Here is a 6,989-nt window from a genome sequence, read left to right as displayed (position 1 = left end):
ATTAACTAATATTAGACAGGAAACTTGAATAGCATTGTTTTGTCTCCACATGTCTACTACATTAGCCACAGAACTTTAAACATGAGATCTTTTTCCTTGTTTTTAATAAAACTCAATGAACAGAGGTACATTAATAATAACTGTTCATAAGGCACATTCTAATATGAACTATGCTCATTCTTTTTCCAATTAAACATTTAATGAATTATTTATGTATGCAATTTTTCCTTTTCTAAATACAAACAACCAACCAGCAGGCAACCACCTATATCAAACAAAGATGCTGAATCTTACATGCATCTGTCTACCCACTCCTTCCAAAAAAGGGGGCAACAGCCCCTACAAATAGATTTCACTGGAATTCAATGCTTCAGAAACGTGTAATAATCCCAGTTTCATTACCTACTCTCATAATTGGCCTATACCCAGGTTTCTTTATATTTACTCATTTATATATTTCTTCACGTATTCACTCATGATTTACTTACAAGAATTCAAGCTATTCCCATAAAGTGTGTATACCCATGATCAAGGTATTTGAACATTCAGAAATTCTGCTCTAAGCTCATTTCCACAGAGGAAAATATGAGGCCACTTTTAAATAATGGACCTCAGAGTCACAGATGGCTTTAATCAAAGTTTTTGATTCAGACACCCTCCAATCTCATCATTGGTCCAGACTTGGCACTCTTTTTCTTCATTCATTTCTATCTTCATTTTCCCAGGAATTACCAACTCCTGGAACAAGATAGTTGATAGTACTATGATCGGTCTCTAGACCGATTTCCCACAGAGCTTTTAGCCTAGATCTTAGTGTGAACCTTGCTTTGTATCAATACCATCATTAAAAATGTCCCAGGATTGGGCCATGTTTTAATTTGTCCGATTTTAAGCGCAGTGTAATTAACAACAAAAAACCACAACGGTTTTTCTAGAACACACACAATATGCTCCACCTTCTGAGAGCTTCCTTCTTCTAAACAGTTAATATAGCCTGGATCTCTCTCAAAATGGAAACGCTTAAATCAACTGTGTTTAGAAACAATACGGAATAGCAAACAGTTCCAAAAATCAAGTACATGCCTTCCATCTTTAAAAACAAAAAATGCATCTCAGTTGTGCTGAAATGGGTTACTTCTACTCCTTGGCCCAGAACACATTCCCACCATTGGTCCTTACTTGGTGTTCTCAGATTTTCTTTTCGTGTATATAGCCTTTTGTTCTATTCAACTACCTTAGTGACCACACATGAACAAACCATACAAACCAAGCACAAACTTTGATTGTTATTTGCCCCTTACCCACAGAAGTAACAGTCAAGAGCTTCTTCATTGGACAATGGCTGAATCCAATGTGGAGTATTCGTTCAGGAGGATAAGATAGATTTTTTTAAAGAATAAAAAGTATACATTTAGATTTTTAAATAGAAATTGGTTCTGCATTAGTAGATGAATCATAAATATTGGTTTGTGCCACATTTTCATCAATACAACAGGATCATCCTTTGCCCCTACTGACTTATCCAATTTTTAGTTGGAATTAATACACTGAAGACCTTTTATAATCTTCTGCCCAACACTAAAAGAACTATAACTATTATGGATATCTGTCTATATAACCTACCAAATAGTAAAAAGTCCACAGAGTCATTCAGTGAGAACACGTTAGCAAAATGGGTTGAATTTAAATTCTTCCTTCATGAAACGATCTGACCAATGAGCCGTACTGTACTTTAATTCTTGTGTTTTTCGATTAATCTATGTACTCACTTTTTACATAACTCTAAGGATCATTTAATTAGATGCTCTTTTTTTGCCTACAAAAAACACAAAGTGGTAGAGCCATCAACTCCCCAAAACTAAATACTACTACATACAACTTTCTATCTCAGCACTGTCTGCACTGGTAGAACTTGCTGCAGTGATGGAAACATCCTCTATTAGCACTACTCAGTGTGGTAGCCACTGGTCACATAGGGCTTGAAATGTGACTAGCGTTGCTGAGGAACTGAGTTTTTATTTTTCATTAATTTGGATTTAAGTGTTGACAGCAAGATGTACCTTAGAGAGTGGGTTTATATGATCCTTCCCCAAAGAAGGAGGGGCCCGTGGACTTGAAGAGGGTAAAACAGAGTTAGTCATGCTCCTTTATACATTATATATGCTCCTCACTGACCTATGATTTATGTTCTTTTAGATAACAGATGGTGATATAAAATCATTCTTTTACTCACTAATAATAATAGCACCGATAATGGTGAGCCCTGAGGATACTTCCCAAGAAGGCCGAGTGATACTAAATGTATCCATTGGCTTTTCACTCACAGAAATCACCAACAAAACGCATTTACTTTTTTTTAAATAAAAATCAATGATGGGGCGCCTGGGTGGCGCAGTCGGTTAAGCGACCAGCTTCAGCCAGGTCACGATCTTGCGGTCCGTGAGTTCGAGCCCCGCGTCAGGCTCTGGGCTGATGGCTCAGAGCCTGGAGCCTGTTTCCGATTCTGTGTCTCCCTCTCTCTCTGCCCCTCCCCCATTCATGCTCTGTCTCTCTCTGTCCCAAAAATAAATAAACGTTAAAAAATAAATAAATAAATAAATAAATAAATAAATAAATAAAAATCAATGAACACAATTACTATATTCACCTTCCTGGTGTTCATGCTTAGACCTTTTCTAAGTTTCAACAGTTATTGAATAATGCCTTTTATTTTTTATTATTGCTTATATTAAATTATTGCTTATTAAAACTCATTTTACACTAATGGGTTTATCATGATTTGCTCTATTACAGTCGAATACATGTATTATATTACGTATTGCTGATTGCTATGTAATCGTATGAGTTTTTTGTCCCTTTTTAAGATGAGATAGGCCACCAACTCACTGCCACTTCAGAACAACAACACTGATGTTCACAAATATCTATCTATACGTTCCCAAAGGAGGAGCAGCCTTATACCATTTTATTTTAACTCAAAATTCCAAAAAGTCATATTAACAGTAATCCTTGGTTCATTAGCTCCTCTCATAATCAAATAAGGTACAACCCATCTCTTCACTTAAACTTTACTCATTCATGCATCGATTAACTTATAATAATACAATCCCTATCTGTGAACGACAACAAAAAAAATCAAGAACACGATTCTTGACTATTTCTAACTTCCTCTATAAGCACATTTCCCATAGATGCAATGGACCTCAGAGTTACAGACTGGGTTTAATCAAAAATTTTATTCAGATGCCCCACGCACACTCATCATTGATCCAGACTTGGTATTCTGTGCCTTCACTTAATATATTGTTCTTGACTTATTCCTTGACTCATTAATAATATGGTCAACGAGCAAGAGTTAGGAAAATAAGACCAACATCCTTGAAGAGATGAAGTCCATGAAAGTTTACTTCCTACAGAGCTACAAGACTAGTTCTCCTTGTGCCATGTACCGCAGCATTGCCAATATGAATCAATCCATTTCTTGGCATCATCCTAATTCCATTAGTCATTGGTCCCTGCTTGGGCCTCTTTCATTTAACATCCATACTTCAAAGATGGTACAGTGAACTGGCATTCTGTACCACAACTAAGGAAAAGGCAACATTTTCCATTTTCCTATGGTTCCCCGCCCTTGCCGGGTTCACAGTCTATAATAATATCAACCAGTGGAGAAGTGTTTGAATCCACCGTGGAACAAAAATGAAATGGAATATTAAAATGTTTTGAAAATTGCTAACATGCCTTTCATCCTTTGTCCTAATGAATTCAGTAATGGCTGGAATGGATTAATCGTAATTCTGAATTCATAAATGCATTTTAGTCTTCGGTCAATGCAAGATCACCTTTGAATTGTCCATGTATATGGCCACTTACTCTTTCCAAACATCTCAATGAATACCCGTGACTAAGCCCCGCAAGCAATACATGAACATTGGTTATTGCTTACACTTATCTCTTCTGTCTTTCCCAAAGAGGTAAAAGGCAAGATCTTCACCATGAGATAATAATCAAATCTGGTAGAGTGTGTTCATTCTGAGGAGTAAAAAGCAAACTTTAAAAAGAATCAGTCTACATTTAGCTATCCTAAATGATCAAAATTCAAGTAACCATAAACCTGAGTTTGCATACTTTCCTAAACATTGGAAAGACAGAGCTCTACTTAATATTTACTAATTTGTGGAATTTTTTTTATTTTAAATACTACAATGACCACCACTGAACCTAGCAGTGAACAGAAAAAAAATTATCAGGAATATCTCTCTGTACTTGCCACCCATGTAGGTAAGAGCCAAGATCATCTTTTTTGTTGAAATTTATAAATAATCCAGTGAAGAAATGGGCAGAACACATGAGCAGACACTTCTCTAAAGAAGACACCCAGATGGCCAACAGGCACATGAAAAGATGCTCAATGTCACTCCTCATCAGGGAAATACAAATCAAAACCACACTGAGGTATCACCTCATGCCAGTCAGAGTGTCTACAATGAACAAATCAGGAGACCATAGATGCTGGAGAGGATGTGGAGAAATGGGAACCCTCTTGCACTGTTGGTGGGAATGCAAACTGGTGCAGCCGCTCTGGAAAACAGTGTGGAGGTTCCTCAAAAAATTGAAAATAGATCTACCTTATGACCCAGCAATAGCACTGCTAGGAATTTACCTAAGGGATACAGGGGTACTGATGCATAGGGGCACTTGTACCCCAATGTTTATAGCAGCACTTTCAACAATAGCCAAATTATGGAAAGAGCTTCAATGTCCATCAACTGATGAATGGATAAAGAAGATGTGGTTTATGTACACAATAGAATACTACTTGGCAATGAGAAAGAATGAAATATGGCCTTTGTCGCAACGTGGATGGAACTGGAGAGTGTTATGCTAAGTGAAATAAGTCATACAGAGAAAGACAGATACCATATGTTTTCACTCTTACGTGGATCCTGAGAAACTTAACAGAAGACCATGGGGGATGGGGAAGGAAAAAAAAAAAGTTAGAGAGGGAGGGAACCAAACCATAAGAGACTCTTAAAAACTGAGAATAAACTGAGGGATGATGGGGGTGGGGGGAAGGAGGGGAAAGTGGGTGATGGGCATTGAGGAGGGCACCTGTTGGGATGAGCACTGGGTGTTGTATGGAAACCAATTTGACAATAAATTGCATATTTAAAAACTTTATTCCAGAAAAAAAAAGAAAGAAATTTATTTGTGCAGCACTGGATACCTGGGAGATTCCATTCAGGGCACAATCTCACCAGTGATCCAAATCTGACCCTACTTAATATATTTATTAATTCACTCACTAATTATCCTATTTAATTACTCACGGGATAGTAAGATCATCCCTTCATTTTTCTAAAAGAATCCCCAAAATTAAACAACCATCAAAACAGAAGCAAAATGCTCACTATTTACAAATGTCTACATGCACCAGCAGAAAGGCCTAGAACTCTTCTCCTTCCTATGGATATGAGTTGGGTAAAACATGACACATCATGACCTTTAAATTCAACTGCATGCTTTCCTTTAATGTATTGTTGGCTGACTTAAAAAAACACTGAGATCTAAATGCATATGCATTTGTTCACTTATAATTATACTTCAATATGTGCCAGCCCACCCACACTGGAGAAGTACCTTGAATAATATTTACATTTGTCCTTATGTCATTACCCGGAAGAATACCGAACTGATTCTTTAGTGTTTGTTTGCTTACACAAAACGGCCTAAGAAGACTGCATTAATCATGAGTGTGGCCGTATGAAACAGTATCACCATGCTCTCTCTCTCAATTAGATAGTTTATTCGATCAACTATTTATGTAAATGTATTTTCCTCTCCTTAATAGAATGATCAAATGGCAATGTGCCTCAACACAGAACAAACCATTGACTCTTAGGCACAGTTGGCCATATGCCCCTCACCAAAGTGATAAAAGCCTTAACTGCTAATTTATTAGGGCTAAGAATCTCAAAATTGTTGTAATAATGATCCCTTTTCATTGTGTGCCCTAAAAGTAGTGCATGCATATCCTTCTTATTCTTTATTCATTGATGTATTTCTTTATTCATGGGCTAATTGTATTATAATAATGCAATTCATACCCCAAACCACAAAAGCCCACGAATGAGATGCTGAAGGCTTTTATTTCCCACGAAGAGAATAATAAGGTGTTCCTTTGTAATGGACCTCAGAGTTGCAGATGGGTTTAATCAAAATTCTTGTTTCAGAAACCCCATGACATTCATCACTGGTCCATGCTAGGAAAATTTTTTTTGTTTATTGATTCATTTTCTGATTCACAAATAATAATAACACAATCACAAAATCCCAAAAACAAGATCCTTGAATTTTAGGCTTTTCTCCTGCAGAGCTAATAAACGTAAAGAAAGAAATAATATGAAACTGCTCTGAAAACAAATTAAATAACATTATATTTTCTTCTAAAATTACCTCTGCGGTGCTGATTTAGATTACACATAATTTTGGGTCTATAATACATTCCCATCATTGATCCATACTTGGGAGTGTTTTATTTATTCGTGTGTGTGTGGTGCACAATTATTTGCTTCGAAACTCTTCAGGTGACATCCGGGAACAACCCATCCAAACAAAGAATGTAAACTAAGGGACTTACTTAAATTATTCTTCATGCTCCTGGTTCACTACAATAACTCCTTACTAAATGACTGAGTCAGCTATGCCATTGTTCACTCTGGGTAAGAAAAAGCAGACTAAGGCTACATTCAAAAAAAGTGTTTAATGGCTGTTCATCAGGCAGAGCTAGATAGCAATAAACTTTGGCCCCAGCATCCTATTCTTTATTAAACCCGTATGGAATTCTTACTTATAAATAATACAATAAACACGATCAAGTCCAACACCTAGCCCAAGATTTCAACGTTTATTTATTTTTGGGACAGAGAGAGACAGAGCATGAACGGGGGAGGGGCAGAGAGAGAGGGAGACACAGAATCGGAAACAGG

The 6,989-nt window shown here is 36.8% G+C and overlaps 3 non-coding genes across 3 annotated transcripts; all 3 read right to left on the bottom strand.

Moving 5' to 3' along the window:
* Positions 1-604: 604 nt before the first annotated feature.
* Positions 605-678, bottom strand: LOC122469840. The gene has a single exon (XR_006293721.1). It is a non-coding gene; the product is annotated as a small nucleolar RNA SNORD113/SNORD114 family (small nucleolar RNA).
* Positions 679-3,196: 2,518 nt separating this feature from the next.
* Positions 3,197-3,272, bottom strand: LOC122469846. The gene has a single exon (XR_006293727.1). It is a non-coding gene; the product is annotated as a small nucleolar RNA SNORD113/SNORD114 family (small nucleolar RNA).
* A 2,914-nt stretch (positions 3,273-6,186) lies between these two features.
* LOC122469841 lies at positions 6,187-6,261 on the bottom strand. Its single transcript, XR_006293722.1, has one exon. It is a non-coding gene; the product is annotated as a small nucleolar RNA SNORD113/SNORD114 family (small nucleolar RNA).
* Between the last annotated feature and the right edge of the window lie 728 nt (positions 6,262-6,989).

Source organism: Prionailurus bengalensis, chromosome B3, assembly GCF_016509475.1.
Source record: "Prionailurus bengalensis isolate Pbe53 chromosome B3, Fcat_Pben_1.1_paternal_pri, whole genome shotgun sequence".
In the NCBI taxonomy this organism is placed as follows: Eukaryota; Metazoa; Chordata; class Mammalia; order Carnivora; family Felidae; genus Prionailurus; species Prionailurus bengalensis.
Note: the sequence above shows the minus strand (reverse complement) of the source record. Positions and strands in the feature narration are given on the sequence as shown.